The 17764-nt window shown below is 47.1% G+C and overlaps 1 pseudogene across 1 annotated transcript in view; it reads right to left on the bottom strand.

The window, feature by feature from the left end:
• Window positions 1–17764, bottom strand: part of LOC309653861 — an 84583-nt pseudogene that overhangs the window by 48008 nt on the left and 18811 nt on the right. The window contains exon 4 of the transcript in view: window positions 10044–11212. The product of the transcript in view is annotated as an uncharacterized misc_RNA (transcript). The remainder of the gene's footprint in view (window positions 1–10043; window positions 11213–17764) is intronic.

Below are 17764 nucleotides of genomic sequence, written 5' to 3'. Positions count from 1 at the left end.
TCTCGTTGCGGTGGCTTCTCTTGTTGAGGAGCACGGGCTCTAAGTGCATGGGCTTCAGTAGTTGTGGCTCTTGGGCTCTAGAGCGCAGGCTCAGTAGTTTTGGCGTGCGGGCTTAGTTGCTCCGCGGCATGTGGGATCTTCCCAGACCAGGGCTCGAGCCCGTGTCCCCTGCATTGGCAGGCGGATTCTTAACCACTGTACCACCAGGGAAGTCCGAAAAACTGACACTATTAAAGGGAGAAATATTTCAAGCCAATAGCAAAAGGTCATATATTGTATAATTCCATGTCTATGAAATGTCCAGGATGAGCAAATCCATATAGACAGAAAGTAGATTAGTGGATGCCAGGGGATGTTGGGGAGGGGAAAATAGGGAGTAACAGCTAACATATACAAGATTTCTTTGTGGGGGGCGTGACAAAAATGTTCTGGAATTAGATAGCAATATTGGTTGTGAAAATACTAAGAACTAGTGAATTGTACACTTACTTTAATCGGTGAATTTTTTTTTTTTAATCTTGTAGAAGTTTTTATTTCAGTGATTACAAGAACGCAGTAAATGGAAACTATGCTGGTTTACATTAGGCATGCACCTCTACCTGAAACTGCTGTTAGTTTTTGACTGGCCTAAATCTTTATAACTTATTTTTGCATTAGGCACATCTTTAAATTTTTTTGGACCCTGACATACAGGGTAAGTTAACTTCTTCCTTGTGGCAGTTTAGTATGAGAATTATGTTCGCTGGCTAGATTCCTTTAACTAAAGGCCTCTAAGACTCTCAGGCTACCTGTACTAGCTCAAGACTGTACTTTATATATAGATATAAAGATGATAAAATAAAATAAAATAAAGCTTTTGGGAGGTCTGACGTCTTCTGCCAGCGTTCAGTGGGTGTTCTGTAGGAGCAGTTCCACGTGTAGATGTATTTCTACTGTATCTGTGGGAAGGAAGGTGATCTCCACGTCTTACTCTTCTGCCATCTTGCCCCTCCCTCCCCCCAGGAATATCACTTTTAAAGGAGAAGGTATAAACCCCTTGGTTATATGAACTGGAGATTTTAGTAAGAAGTCAATATATTTTTTGTTAGGCACATGTTATGTTAGGCTGTCTCCCTGCACAGGACGCAGGCGCCTTGAAAATGGAAATCATATCCCTCTATAGTACGTCCCTCTTCTTTCTGCTTTGCAGTTTGCTGCTCCACTTGTTCAACCCCACTTAGTAATAACCTATACTTCCCTTGTTCCTGTTTTCCCATCTGGAAAACAGACAAAAGGCAACCAAACAACGCAAAGGTCTCAACAAATAAGGGATATCCAAAACCAGAGATGGCCAGAACTTCTGTATCCCTCATGAAACCTAGTCCCGTGTTCAATACTTAGGTATCATTAATACATGCGTGTTGACTGACACAGTTTAAACTCAATTCTTCCACTTCCCAGTTTAGTTTTAGTCCTCATACAAAACCTGATCATCAAATTCCTTAATGCTAGGAATCACAGTGAAAAATAATTTCTCAACTGACTTCTGTCAGATGAGTGAGAACTAAGGTTAATTCAGTGTATCTGAAGCATAGACAGTGAGGGCACAAGTGGCACAAGATGGGGCTAGAGAAGCAGAGAGGATTCTAGACCACGCAGAGTCTTAAAGGCCAACACTGTGTTTTCTATTCTCAAAACAATGTTTGTGAGCGATGTTTATGAGCAATGTTCCAACTTGCTTTGAAGGTTTCTTGTGTGAAGAATGGATTGGAAGGAAACAAGATATATGGACACTAGTTAGGACCTAATCGCAACAGACAGGCAAGTTCAGTATTAGAATGTTGAGGGAGAGCTGACAGATTCCAAAGAAATTCAGGAGATAAACTGAAGCGGGCTTAATGGGGTATGAGATGGAGGAAAGGAAGGTCTTAGGGAATTAAAGGGTTTACTGCACACATGAGCAAAGTCTCAAAATTAATCATTTGAACGTACAGAGGTAGATCTCCCAAATGACACCGGTTAGGAAGCAACGGTACGCCCTTTAGAATTCCTAGAGACAACACAAATCAACTGTTTCGATGGAAAATTCGGCGGGACCGGTGCGTTTTTTCACTCCAACTTAGTTCCAAATTCCTATTACTCACATTTTCTGTGCCAAAACAACACAGCTGGAGGAACTGAAGGGGATTCCGTTTTGGTAATTAAGGAGTGGCCCTAACACTGACAGTCCCATCTTAAAAAGCACTCCCTCTGCATTTTACCCGAGGAGCAATGGCCAGAGCCTCCCTTTGAAAACGATGGGCAGAAATCAGAACATTACACACTGTCCCTTTCAGCTACTGTGAACTGAGCCGGGAGACGACCAATATCCCCTGGCACAGCACGGACGGGCCAGCGCGCGGGGGCAACAGGGACAGGAGACAGCACAAGAGACGAAGCCCAGGCCCAGGGGCCAAGGCCTATTACCTTTCCGGCATGTGCAAAACATAAAACAGAAGCAATATTGTAACAAATTCATTAAAGACTTAAGAAGAAAAAAAAATCAGATGCTAAAGTGCATACTCTAACCACTATACTATATTGCTTCTATAAAACAAGCACTAAACCTCAGGTACAGGAAAAAACCCTTTTCGTGTCCTCACACCTAGGTCAAAATTACAAAGAGTTATTAATTCAGGAGACAGAAAGAGAAGGAGTAAATCTGAATGAATCTGAGTCAGAACACAGTGTTATAACCTTAGGTAAATTCCACAATACCCATGCCTCAACATGGCAAATTCCACAATATCCATGCCTCAACCTCCCTATCTATAAAGGAGTTAACCACACCAGCACTAACCATTACTTGCCTCCTGGTAGCTTGTGAGTGTTAATTATTATTTGTAAGAAATACACAGATCATCAGTTGAAAGAAACAAGGAAAACTACAGCGTTATTATTATTGTCTTGTTACTAGAGCTAAACACCAGAAATCACCATAAAGAAGTTATGTACACCAACAATGTAGGGTTTGAATATGTACTTTGAAAGGCAATCATATAATTAGTTGTTTTACCTCTGATTGCTTTTCCTTTTTTTTTTTCTTTTTTAATTTAAAAAAGCAATACAGGGACTTCCCTGGTGGTTCAGTGGTAAAGAATCCGCCCTGCAATGCAGGGGACGTGGGTTCGATTCCCGGTCGGGGAACTAAGATCCCACACGCCGCGGGGCAACTAAGCCCTCGCGCCAAACTACTGAGCTCGCACACCTCAATGAGGTAGCCCACGTGCAGCAAACTACAGAGCCCACGCGCTCTGGAGCCTGCACGCCACAACTACAGAGCCCACGTGCCACAACTAGAGAGAGAAAACCCGCACGCCACAACTAGAGAGAAGCTCTCATGCTGCAACGAAGAGCCCGTGCGCCGCAATGACAAAAAAGATCCCACATGCCTTAACGAAGGTCCCGCGTGCCGCAACTAAGACCCAATACAGCCAATCAACCAATCAATCAATCAATCAATCAAGTGGGGCAGGGGGAGCAATACAGGAATTTCCCTGGCAGTCCAGTGGTTAAGACTCCAAGCTCCCAATGCAGGGGGCACGGGCTCGATCCCTGATTGGGGAACCAAGATCCCACATGTGGCACAGCGTAGCCAAAAAAAAAAAAAAAAAAAAGCAACACATACCATACGGCATTTACCCCAGAGAACGCATGTTCGCACAAAAAAAGGTACACAAATGTCCACAGCATCTCTCTCAGTAATAGTCAAGAAATGGGAAAAAACTCAGATGTTCTTCAATGGGCAAGTGATTAAACAAACTGAAGTATAGCCAAACCATGGAATACCACTCAGCAATTAAAAAGAAAGCGGCACTGGGACCTCTCTGGTGTTCCAGCGGTTAAGACTTTGCACTCTCAATGCAGGGGGCCCAGGTTCCATCCCTGGTCAGGGAACTAGATCCCGCATGCTGCAACTAAATACCCGCACAGCCAAATAAATAAATAAATAAATATATATATATATTTTTTTTTAAAAAAAAGGAGCACTATTGATTCATGCAATTTGGATGACTCTCCAGGGAATTACATTGATTGAAAAAGGCCAATCCAAAAGGTTACATACTGGGAATTCCCCGGCGGGCCAGTGTTTAGCACTCAGCACTTTCACTACCTGGGCTGGGTTCAATCCTTGGTCGGGGAACTAAGATCGCATAACCGGCAGCGCAGCCAAAAACAAACTTTTTTTTAATTAAGAAAAAAAAAAAAGGTTACACACTATATGATTTTATTCACATAGCATTCTTTTTTTTTAATTAATTAGTTAATTTATTTTATTTTTGGCTGCGTTGGGTCTTCGTTGCTGCGTGTGGGCTTTCTCTAGTTGCGGCGAGCGGGGGCTACTCTTTGTTGCAGTGCGCGGGCTTCTCGCTGCGGTGGCTTCTCTTGTTGCAGAGCACGGGCTCTAGGCACGCGGGCTTCAGTAGTTGTGGCACGTGGGCTCAGTAGTTGTGGCTCCCGGGCTCTAGAGCGCAGGCTCAGTCATTGTGGCGCATGGGCTTAGTTGCTCCGCGGCATGTGGGATCTTCCCGGACAAGGGATCAAACCCATGTCCCCTGCAATGGCAGGCAGATTCTTAACCGCTGCGCCACCAGGGAAGTCCCACATAACATTCTTGAAATGACAGGTTGCCAGGGACAGATAGGGCCGGGGGACTGGGAGATGGGCCATCTTCCCCAGGGGCTATTTTCCCTTGATCATCTGCACAAAAACTTTAGTGCAACTTTATCCACTGCACTATCAGATCATTATGATTTGGTGGGGAGTGGGGGAGCAGCAGTGGCTATAAAATGGCATCAGGAGAGATCCTGTGGGATGGAAATGTTCTGTATCTTGACTGTGTCAATGGCAATACCCAGGTTGTGACAGTATACTATGGTTCTGTAAGATGTTACCATTGGGGAAAACTGGGTAAAGGACACACAGGACCTATCTCACTATTATTTCTTACAACTGCATGTAAACCTACAATAATCTGTAAACAAAAAGCTTAATCAGAAATGAAGGCAACACATGCCTCTTGTAACAAGTAAAACAATAGCCTGTGGTCAATCTCTTTCTCTACCCGTCCCATTCCCTCCCTCTTGAGATAACCATGCAAACTCACTGCCCATACAAACAGGCATGCATTTAATACTTTCTGTTTACTGTATCAAAATGGGATCATACATACTACATTATTACCCTGCAGCCTACCTTCTTCACCCATCATCCCTATATCATAGAGACCTTAAAAAAAAAAAACTATTTTAAGTGCCAAGCAGGATGGCAGGTATAGAAAATTTTCTGACTAGGGCAAATCTGACAAATGTTTACCGTGCTAATGTGCCATAGCTCAGCCAGGTGCACTCAGTGAGAGCATAATATACAAGTAGCATTCTAAAGAGATCTGCAAAAAATGCAAGGTCTTCAGCAGCTCTTCGAGGATCCCATCCCCCTCTCTGCCTCCTCCATGGAACCATCCCATGGAGGTTTAACAGTTTAACTCCATTTGCCCCCTCCTGCTGTTTGTGCTTTTGTTGTATACTTCTGTTCTACATCTCCACAAGACATTATTATTGTCATTTATTTACAAAACAACATATAAATATAAAGGTGTATGTACCTGGGTATATGTACATATATATATTAAACACACACACAGACTTTAAGTGCTCTTTGCTCTTTCCTGCAGTTCTGTTCTTTTTTTTTGGGGGGGGGGGGGCAAGTTTTTATATTGGTAAAGTTCTGTACTACTAGAAATATAAGATTTGAAAAGAAAAATGAGACTTGAGGATTATCTGTGGAGCTTATCCTCATTCTCCTGCTGACGCATTATGTGTTTATAATTTGAGAACTGCAGATAAATACAAACTGGTCTTCTCCATACTTGCTCACTAAGGAATTCCTCATTTCTAGGAAACGTCTATTTCAAGGAAAGGAAACAAACAAAAACACCTAGTGCACTAGATGATTAAAAGGTACACATTTTATAGCCTGAGTTCGAGAAAAAAATTACCCAAGAAACGGCCTTTTTCCCTAGGAGCCAGCTTCTACTAGGGGAGTCTAGGGTTCTCTAGGCAAAGAAAAAAAACTTGCCAGTTTAAACAGAATAACAGAAACGTTCAGCCAATCAAATATACAGAACTCATCACTTGCAGTGAGGAATGAAAGGCCTGTATCAACAGAAAAAATAAATGGCACAGGCAACGTCTGGAACAGAAAACAAACAGGAGGTACTTTAAAAAGCCAAAATTGCAAAGACAGATTAACAGGGTATGAAATTACACGCCGGGCAATGCACCTGTTAAAGGAAAAGAGGCGCACACCAAGTCTGAAGTCTTAAGAATTCGGTGTTTAACATTACTTCTGCATGCTGCCCAGCAGGAAACTCGGGTCCTGGCTTAATCCACAACGCACACTTCATTTAAGGAGGTGAACTGCTTGGTCTGACTCAGTTTCTTATTCTGTAAAATGAATGCAACACAGCTGTCGTGAGTCGCCAAAGAATTCTGCACAAACGCTTTGTAACTCCAAAGTGCTGTGCAAATCAGAGCAGCCCTTCTCTCCTTCACATTCGTTTGACTTGGAATTTCAGAAGTTTAGCTGAAAATATAGACGACTCGGAAGCAAGGGACTGAGAGTGACCCACACAGGTGGACAGAAATGCAAAAACTGGAGCACCTCATACAAACCACAAGAGAACACGTTCACGTGCACACGTTATCAGTAACAGAAAACGCCACCGGTAGCAACCGTAAACCACTGAGAGGACCAGCAACGACATGTGTCCAAATCCAGCCGGCAGCACAGCCTCGTCGGCGGCAGTGCCTTAAACACAGCTCCCCGCACTCCGCGGCCTAACAAGATCCACTTTTTCCAAAAAGTTTAGCAACTTGCCAAGTACACTGGCATAGTTCACCTTTTTTAATTGCTAAGCAAACATGCAGGAGAGTTGAGACAATCAAGGGAATGTTCAGCCTTCCTCAAAAATAAGATCCAGGAAATTCACGTTTTGCTTGAACAGTTTCATGTCTAAAACTGATCACAAACCTCTGTTTGATGTTGTTTTCTCGCTGCTGGCCAATGAGCCCGGGAAAGACAACGAATTCTTTCAAACAGGGAGGGCTCTCTGCACTCTTCAGCTAAACCAGCGAGGCTTTACCACCGTCACGTTTAAAATAATGAGGAGGACGCCTCGATGGAGTTTACCGGGCTGCGCTAATCACGAGGGGCCTCGGGCGCCCAGGGCGGGCCCCAGCGCCGGTGGCCGCGGGACCGGACGCCCTCCCCGGGACCCCCCCAGGACCCCCTCCCCGGGACGCGGCCGCGGGACAGGACGCCCCCCAGAACCCCTGACCGGGACGCAGCTGCGGGACAGGACGCCCCCCAGAACCCCTGCCCGGGACGCGGCTGCGAGACAGGACGCCCCCCAGGACCCCTGCCCGGGACGCGGCCGCGGGACACGAAGCTCCCCCCTCCCCAGGAACCCCTCCCCAGAGCGCGGGCCTCGCCGCCGTCACGCGGCACCCTCCGCGCTCACCGCGGGCCGGGAAACCCCTCAGGCCGACTGACCCCCGCCCGCCGCCCAGCCTCCCTCCGGCCCGCGCCGCCCGCCGCGCTTACCGCGTTCTTCTGCATCATCTTGTCCATCTTCTGGGCAATGCGGACCACCTCGTCCTCCATGGCCCCGGCAGGCCTGCCCCGCGCCGGGCCGCGGGGGACGGGAAACGAGCGGAGCTGGCGGGGCGGCGGGTAAGCCCAGGCGTCGGCGAGGGCCCTCAGCAGGCCTGACCGAGGCGCTTCCTCACTCACGGCGACGGCGGCGGCGGCGGCGGCGGCGGCGGCGGCGGCGGCGGCGGCGCTCCTCACCCGCAGGCAGCGCCAATCCAGCTCCCAGCTCGCGGGGGCGGCGCTCCTCCCCCGCAGGCAGCGCCAATCCAGCTCCCAGCTCGCGGCGGCAGCGGCGGCGGCGCTCCTCCCCCGCAGGCAGCGCCAATCGAGCTCCCAGCTCGCGGCGGCGGCGACGGCGCTCCTCCCCCGCAGGCAGCGCCAATCGAGCTCCCAGCTCGCGGCGGCGGCGGCGGCGGCGCTCCTACCCCGCAGGCAGCGCCAATCGAGCTCCCAGCTCGCGGCGGCGGCGGCGGCGCTCCTCACCCGCAGGCAGCGCCAATCCAGCTCCCAGCTCGCGGGGGCGGCGCTCCTCCACCGCAGGCAGCGCCAATCCAGCTCCCAGCTCGCGGCGGCGGCGGCGGCGGCGCTCCTCCCCCGCAGGCAGCGCCAATCCAGCTCCCAGCTCGCGGCGGCGGCGCTCCACCCCGCAGGCAGCGCCAATCGAGCTCCCAGCTCGCGGCGGCGGCGGCGGCGGTGCTCCTCCCCAGCAGGCAGCGCCAATCCAGCTCCCAGCTCGCGGCGGCGGCGGCGCTCCTCCCCCGCAGGCAGCGCCAATCGAGCTCCCAGCTCGCGGCGGCGGCGGCGGCGACGCTCCTCCCCAGCAGGCAGCGCCAACTGAGCTCCCAGCTCGCGGCGGCGGCGGCGCTCCTACCCCGCAGGCAGCGCCAATCGAGCTCCCAGCTCGCGGCGGCGGCGGCGGCGCTCCTCACCCGCAGGCAGCGCCAATCCAGCTCCCAGCTCGCGGGGGCGGCGCTCCTCCACCGCAGGCAGCGCCAATCCAGCTCCCAGCTCGCGGCGGCGGCGGCGCTCCTCCCCCGCAGGCAGCGCCAATCCAGCTCCCAGCTCGCGGCGGCGGCGCTCCACCCCGCAGGCAGCGCCAATCGAGCTCCCAGCTCGCGGCGGCGGCGGCGCTCCTCCCCAGCAGGCAGCGCCAACTGAGCTCCCAGCTCGCGGCGGCGGCGGCGCTCCTCCCCCGCAGGCAGCGCCAATCAAGCTCCCAGCTGGCGGCGGCGGCGGCGGCGCTCCTCCCCCGCAGGCAGCGCAAATCCAGCTCCCAGCTCGCGGCGGCGGCGGCGGCGGCGGCGGCGGCGGCGGCGGCGGCGGCGGCGGCGCTCCTCCCCCGCAGGCAGCGCCAATCAAGCTCCCAGCTCGCGGCGGCGGCGGCGGCGCTCCTCCCCCGCAGGCAGCGCCAATCGAGCTCCCAGCTCGCGGCGGCGGCGGCGGCGGCAGCGGCGGCGGCGGCGGCGACGCTCCTCCCCCGCAGGCAGCGCCAATCGAGCTCCCAGCTCGCGGCGGCGCTCCTCCCCCGCAGGCAGCGCCAATCGAGCTCCCAGCTCTCGGCGGCGGCGGCGGCGCTCCTCCCCCACAGGCAACTCCAATCGAGCTCCCAGCTCTGTTCTTTTTTTTTTTTTTTTTTGAATTTTGAGATTTTTCATTTGAAGTAAGTCTTAATGCTATTAAATTCACAAATATGCTAATTTAAATACCCAAGTCTATTATCTAAGACACACATTGCAAACACAAATATCTATTCTCTCCACATGTCAGAGCCCATTCATTTCATGGTTTGGAAATGGGGAGAATAGATCCCCTTAAACTGCAAGTCAGCAGGTGTTTCTTTACAGTTAACTTCAGCAAAATTCATACAAAATATTAATTAACAATGATCTTCTTGTTAACTCACAAGGAAACACCTTCAAAGCTGCATTTTGTTAAAGTTTCTGTACTAAAATGTAGAAAAACTGAACTACACAAATATTGAAAAGTTAAAAATTCCTTAATTTTTTATTCCTGGTACCACTACCACAATTTACAGGGCAATATACCTGATGTAATGAAAAGAAAAAGAAAAAGACAAAGCTACAACAGATAAAAGACCTCAGGAATGTACATCTAATTGACACTCCATTGCATTAATCAATAGCTGCACTTTTTGCAAACTGTGGCTAGGACAGTCCTGAGCAAGAAGGGTTTCCTGTTTAAGCTGCAGTAACTTCTCTGACTATGGATCATCGTTCCTTCTGTGGCAGATTTTTACAGTTCCTCTAATGCATTCGGGACGACTGTCTCAAAGTAACCTGCAGCTTTCCTGACACCTCCTCGCTCTCTCTCCTGCCAAGAACTGTAGCCCTTTTCTTGTGAGTTTTGAGAACCTTCTGCTACCATATCCACCACTTCCACCACCAGATCCATAACCACCACCATAGGGACTTCCCGAGCTTCTTCCACCAAAACTGCCTCCCTTCATGGGTCCATCATTTGATTGCTGTTGTCCACTATAATTTCCAAAATCATTATAGCTCCCACCACCACCATAGTTACCTCCAAAATTTCCTCCTTCATTGTAACCATCATATCCTCCACCACCGCCACCATATCCCCCATCTTGGTTTCCATATCCTGGTCCACCACCACCATAGCCTCCTCTACTACTGTAACCAGGACCACCGCCATAGTTACCACCGTCGCCTCCAAATCCGTTCTATCCACCATCACCTCCTCCATAACTACCTCTGCTGCCACCACCTCCACCACCATAGCCTCCTCTTCCACCAAGTTTCCACCACGGCCAAAGTTACCTCCACCACCTCCAAAGTTTCCTCCACGACCCATAAAGTTGCCAGATCCACCTCCACGACCTCTTTGTGATCCAGCAGATTGCGTTTCTTCTTTAGGAAGGGCCTTTTTCACTTCACAATTATGCCCATTAATAGTGTGGTATTTCTGAACAACAATTTTATCAACTGTATCATGATCATCAAAAGTTACAAAAGCAAATCCTCTCTTTTTTCCACTCTGCCTGTCTTCCATAACTTCTATGGTTTCAATCTCGCCATGCTTTTCAAAGTAGTCTCTCAAATTACATTCTTCTGTATCTTCTTTAATACCACCAACAAAAATTTTCTTCACTGTTAGATGGGCACCAGGCTTTACAGATCCTCTCTAGAACCAGCTCTCTTTGGTTCCACTACACGCCCATCAACCTTGTGTGGTCGAGCACACATTGCTGCATCCACCTCTTCAACCCAAGAGTAAGTCACAAAACCAAAGCCCCTGGAACGTTTTGTTTGGGGGTCTCTTATCACCACACAATCTGTAAGTGTGCCCCATTCCTCAAAATGTTCTCTTAAGCTATCGTCTGTAGTTTCAAAGCTCAGACCACCAATAAACAGTTTTCTCAACTGTTCTGGTTCCTTTGGATCATGGCCCTCCTCCCCACCCCACCCCCGGCGGCGGCGGTGGCGGCGACGGCCGGAGTCGGGCTGGGGGCGACCGGGCGGCGGTTTTACCTCCGTTTTGAGACCGGACTCGCCTCTTCCAACTCGAGTTCAATATGGGACGGAGAGGCCAGCTCTGTTCTATGTTGGGCCATTTTACTTCAGCCTAAAAAAATTTCTTCTAGTATTCCCTAAGGTCTGCTGGGGATCAGTTTTCTTATTTTTCATTTATCTGTATTTGATTTTTTAAAATTGATTCCAATTTTCTGTTGAGATTCTCCATATTTTAATCTATTAATCCCCATCTTTTACTCTCAATATAGTCATTTTAAAGTTCTGTGCTGACTCCAGAATCTGAATTCCCTCTAAATCAATTTTTCTTGTTTTGTTTTTTTTTTTTTTTTTTTTGTCTTAATTTTTAGTCACTTTTTCCTGCTTCAGGAATTTCATAATTTTTGATTGTGTGCTGGACATGGTGAATAAAAAATTCATAGAGACTGAAGATGCTATTACTTTGAACCAGAGAAGATTTACCCCTTTCTCTGTTAATCAGAGTGGCTGATCATTTCAGTCATTTCAGGAATTTTACTAGGTCAGAACTGGGTTGGAGCTTTACTTGTCTCATGCTACCTATGATTTTTCCTGATTTGTGGCCTCCCTGGATTTTTGCTGTGAGCCTGACAGGTCTTTGATTCTTCAATAAATACAGTCAGTTATTGACTTCAGTCTTTCAGATGTTTGAATTCAGCTCTTTAGGCTCTCAGTTCTCACAGCTTCAGAGTATGGCAAATGTAAGGAGAGACCAGCTATGTATTTGTTACCGTTACACTTTCTCAATGAAAATTTGTCTCATAAACACTGAAACATTGCAGATGATTTCACTTTTTCTGACTCAGCCCCCTTCTTGGGGATGGCACTTCTGGGTTTTTACTGTGAGTCTGGTAGGTCTCTGATTCCTCACTTTGGAAAGTTCTCTCCCTCAGGCATTAGGTATTTAAGCTTCCTGCTTTCTATAGGTTCAAAAACTGGCAAATGTCTTGAAGAGGAGACCTAATGATTGTCACAGGCCCCTTTATCTAGCGGGATTTGGTTTGTTCGTGCCATGACTGTGCAGGAAATTTCACTCTGCTTTCTTGGCTCAGTCCCCCATCATCCTGTACCACCCTGACACTAAGGAAATGTCCTGTGGGGGAAATCGGCTTGACATTCTGCTAGATTTCACTCCATCATGCCAGCAAATGAGTTCATCAAAAGGTATGGTGATTTCTCTTTTCCAGTGGAGTATGTCCACTACATAAGGAAATACAAAAGACAGTATAAATGTATTTTTGTTTGTAATTCAGTTTTTCTCCTATATGACTTAAAAGACAAATGCAGTATAAGCAAGTCCCAAATACATAAAGAAAAACTAACAGAATTAAAATGATAAAGCCTGACACTATTTTTTAAATAAATAAATAAATTTATTTATTTATTTATTTGTATTTTTATTTTTGGCTGCGTTGGGTCTTCGTTGCTGCGCGCGGGTTTTCTCTAGCTGTGGCGAGCAGGGGCTACTCTTTGTTGTGGTGCGTGGCCTTCTCGTTGCGGTGGCTTCTCTTGTTGAGGAGCACGGGCTCTAAGTGCATGGGCTTCAGTAGTTGTGGCTCTTGGGCTCTAGAGCGCAGGCTCAGTAGTTTTGGCGTGCGGGCTTAGTTGCTCCGCGGCATGTGGGATCTTCCCAGACCAGGGCTCGAGCCCGTGTCCCCTGCATTGGCAGGCGGATTCTTAACCACTGTACCACCAGGGAAGTCCGAAAAACTGACACTATTAAAGGGAGAAATATTTCAAGCCAATAGCAAAAGGTCATATATTGTATAATTCCATGTCTATGAAATGTCCAGGATGAGCAAATCCATATAGACAGAAAGTAGATTAGTGGATGCCAGGGGATGTTGGGGAGGGGAAAATAGGGAGTAACAGCTAACATATACAAGATTTCTTTGTGGGGGGCGTGACAAAAATGTTCTGGAATTAGATAGCAATATTGGTTGTGAAAATACTAAGAACTAGTGAATTGTACACTTACTTTAATCGGTGAATTTTTTTTTTTTAATCTTGTAGAAGTTTTTATTTCAGTGATTACAAGAACGCAGTAAATGGAAACTATGCTGGTTTACATTAGGCATGCACCTCTACCTGAAACTGCTGTTAGTTTTTGACTGGCCTAAATCTTTATAACTTATTTTTGCATTAGGCACATCTTTAAATTTTTTTGGACCCTGACATACAGGGTAAGTTAACTTCTTCCTTGTGGCAGTTTAGTATGAGAATTATGTTCGCTGGCTAGATTCCTTTAACTAAAGGCCTCTAAGACTCTCAGGCTACCTGTACTAGCTCAAGACTGTACTTTATATATAGATATAAAGATGATAAAATAAAATAAAATAAAGCTTTTGGGAGGTCTGACGTCTTCTGCCAGCGTTCAGTGGGTGTTCTGTAGGAGCAGTTCCACGTGTAGATGTATTTCTACTGTATCTGTGGGAAGGAAGGTGATCTCCACGTCTTACTCTTCTGCCATCTTGCCCCTCCCTCCCCCCAGGAATATCACTTTTAAAGGAGAAGGTATAAACCCCTTGGTTATATGAACTGGAGATTTTAGTAAGAAGTCAATATATTTTTTGTTAGGCACATGTTATGTTAGGCTGTCTCCCTGCACAGGACGCAGGCGCCTTGAAAATGGAAATCATATCCCTCTATAGTACGTCCCTCTTCTTTCTGCTTTGCAGTTTGCTGCTCCACTTGTTCAACCCCACTTAGTAATAACCTATACTTCCCTTGTTCCTGTTTTCCCATCTGGAAAACAGACAAAAGGCAACCAAACAACGCAAAGGTCTCAACAAATAAGGGATATCCAAAACCAGAGATGGCCAGAACTTCTGTATCCCTCATGAAACCTAGTCCCGTGTTCAATACTTAGGTATCATTAATACATGCGTGTTGACTGACACAGTTTAAACTCAATTCTTCCACTTCCCAGTTTAGTTTTAGTCCTCATACAAAACCTGATCATCAAATTCCTTAATGCTAGGAATCACAGTGAAAAATAATTTCTCAACTGACTTCTGTCAGATGAGTGAGAACTAAGGTTAATTCAGTGTATCTGAAGCATAGACAGTGAGGGCACAAGTGGCACAAGATGGGGCTAGAGAAGCAGAGAGGATTCTAGACCACGCAGAGTCTTAAAGGCCAACACTGTGTTTTCTATTCTCAAAACAATGTTTGTGAGCGATGTTTATGAGCAATGTTCCAACTTGCTTTGAAGGTTTCTTGTGTGAAGAATGGATTGGAAGGAAACAAGATATATGGACACTAGTTAGGACCTAATCGCAACAGACAGGCAAGTTCAGTATTAGAATGTTGAGGGAGAGCTGACAGATTCCAAAGAAATTCAGGAGATAAACTGAAGCGGGCTTAATGGGGTATGAGATGGAGGAAAGGAAGGTCTTAGGGAATTAAAGGGTTTACTGCACACATGAGCAAAGTCTCAAAATTAATCATTTGAACGTACAGAGGTAGATCTCCCAAATGACACCGGTTAGGAAGCAACGGTACGCCCTTTAGAATTCCTAGAGACAACACAAATCAACTGTTTCGATGGAAAATTCGGCGGGACCGGTGCGTTTTTTCACTCCAACTTAGTTCCAAATTCCTATTACTCACATTTTCTGTGCCAAAACAACACAGCTGGAGGAACTGAAGGGGATTCCGTTTTGGTAATTAAGGAGTGGCCCTAACACTGACAGTCCCATCTTAAAAAGCACTCCCTCTGCATTTTACCCGAGGAGCAATGGCCAGAGCCTCCCTTTGAAAACGATGGGCAGAAATCAGAACATTACACACTGTCCCTTTCAGCTACTGTGAACTGAGCCGGGAGACGACCAATATCCCCTGGCACAGCACGGACGGGCCAGCGCGCGGGGGCAACAGGGACAGGAGACAGCACAAGAGACGAAGCCCAGGCCCAGGGGCCAAGGCCTATTACCTTTCCGGCATGTGCAAAACATAAAACAGAAGCAATATTGTAACAAATTCATTAAAGACTTAAGAAGAAAAAAAAATCAGATGCTAAAGTGCATACTCTAACCACTATACTATATTGCTTCTATAAAACAAGCACTAAACCTCAGGTACAGGAAAAAACCCTTTTCGTGTCCTCACACCTAGGTCAAAATTACAAAGAGTTATTAATTCAGGAGACAGAAAGAGAAGGAGTAAATCTGAATGAATCTGAGTCAGAACACAGTGTTATAACCTTAGGTAAATTCCACAATACCCATGCCTCAACATGGCAAATTCCACAATATCCATGCCTCAACCTCCCTATCTATAAAGGAGTTAACCACACCAGCACTAACCATTACTTGCCTCCTGGTAGCTTGTGAGTGTTAATTATTATTTGTAAGAAATACACAGATCATCAGTTGAAAGAAACAAGGAAAACTACAGCGTTATTATTATTGTCTTGTTACTAGAGCTAAACACCAGAAATCAACATAAAGAAGTTATGTACACCAACAATGTAGGGTTTGAATATGTACTTTGAAAGGCAATCATATAATTAGTTGTTTTACCTCTGATTGCTTTTCCTTTTTTTTTTTTTTTTTTAATTTAAAAAAGCAATACAGGGACTTCCCTGGTGGTTCAGTGGTAAAGAATCCGCCCTGCAATGCAGGGGACGTGGGTTCGATTCCCGGTCGGGGAACTAAGATCCCACACGCCGCGGGGCAACTAAGCCCTCGCGCCAAACTACTGAGCTCGCACACCTCAATGAGGTAGCCCACGTGCAGCAAACTACAGAGCCCACGCGCTCTGGAGCCTGCACGCCACAACTACAGAGCCCACGTGCCACAACTAGAGAGAGAAAACCCGCACGCCACAACTAGAGAGAAGCTCTCATGCTGCAACGAAGAGCCCGTGCGCCGCAATGACAAAAAAGATCCCACATGCCTTAACGAAGGTCCCGCGTGCCGCAACTAAGACCCAATACAGCCAATCAACCAATCAATCAATCAATCAATCAAGTGGGGCAGGGGGAGCAATACAGGAATTTCCCTGGCAGTCCAGTGGTTAAGACTCCAAGCTCCCAATGCAGGGGGCACGGGCTCGATCCCTGATTGGGGAACCAAGATCCCACATGTGGCACAGCGTAGCCAAAAAAAAAAAAAAAAAAAAGCAACACATACCATACGGCATTTACCCCAGAGAACGCATGTTCGCACAAAAAAAGGTACACAAATGTCCACAGCATCTCTCTCAGTAATAGTCAAGAAATGGGAAAAAACTCAGATGTTCTTCAATGGGCAAGTGATTAAACAAACTGAAGTATAGCCAAACCATGGAATACCACTCAGCAATTAAAAAGAAAGCGGCACTGGGACCTCTCTGGTGTTCCAGCGGTTAAGACTTTGCACTCTCAATGCAGGGGGCCCAGGTTCCATCCCTGGTCAGGGAACTAGATCCCGCATGCTGCAACTAAATACCCGCACAGCCAAATAAATAAATAAATAAATATATATATATATTTTTTTTTAAAAAAAAGGAGCACTATTGATTCATGCAATTTGGATGACTCTCCAGGGAATTACATTGATTGAAAAAGGCCAATCCAAAAGGTTACATACTGGGAATTCCCCGGCGGGCCAGTGTTTAGCACTCAGCACTTTCACTACCTGGGCTGGGTTCAATCCTTGGTCGGGGAACTAAGATCGCATAACCGGCAGCGCAGCCAAAAACAAACTTTTTTTTAATTAAGAAAAAAAAAAAAGGTTACACACTATATGATTTTATTCACATAGCATTCTTTTTTTTTAATTAATTAGTTAATTTATTTTATTTTTGGCTGCGTTGGGTCTTCGTTGCTGCGTGTGGGCTTTCTCTAGTTGCGGCGAGCGGGGGCTACTCTTTGTTGCAGTGCGCGGGCTTCTCGCTGCGGTGGCTTCTCTTGTTGCAGAGCACGGGCTCTAGGCACGCGGGCTTCAGTAGTTGTGGCACGTGGGCTCAGTAGTTGTGGCTCCCGGGCTCTAGAGCGCAGGCTCAGTCATTGTGGCGCATGGGCTTAGTTGCTCCGCGGCATGTGGGATCTTCCCGGACAAGGGATCAAACCCATGTCCCCTGCAATGGCAGGCAGATTCTTAACCGCTGCGCCACCAGGGAAGTCCCACATAACATTCTTGAAATGACAGGTTGCCAGGGACAGATAGGGCCGGGGGACTGGGAGATGGGCCATCTTCCCCAGGGGCTATTTTCCCTTGATCATCTGCACAAAAACTTTAGTGCAACTTTATCCACTGCACTATCAGATCATTATGATTTGGTGGGGAGTGGGGGAGCAGCAGTGGCTATAAAATGGCATCAGGAGAGATCCTGTGGGATGGAAATGTTCTGTATCTTGACTGTGTCAATGGCAATACCCAGGTTGTGACAGTATACTATGGTTCTGTAAGATGTTACCATTGGGGAAAACTGGGTAAAGGACACACAGGACCTATCTCACTATTATTTCTTACAACTGCATGTAAACCTACAATAATCTGTAAACAAAAAGCTTAATCAGAAATGAAGGCAACACATGCCTCTTGTAACAAGTAAAACAATAGCCTGTGGTCAATCTCTTT

The sequence above is a fragment of the Balaenoptera physalus genome, assembly GCF_965194825.1.
Source record: "Balaenoptera physalus genome assembly, contig: HAP1_SCAFFOLD_1339, whole genome shotgun sequence".
NCBI classification, from domain to species: domain Eukaryota; kingdom Metazoa; phylum Chordata; class Mammalia; order Artiodactyla; family Balaenopteridae; genus Balaenoptera; species Balaenoptera physalus.
This window is presented reverse-complemented; position numbering and strand designations above follow the sequence as displayed.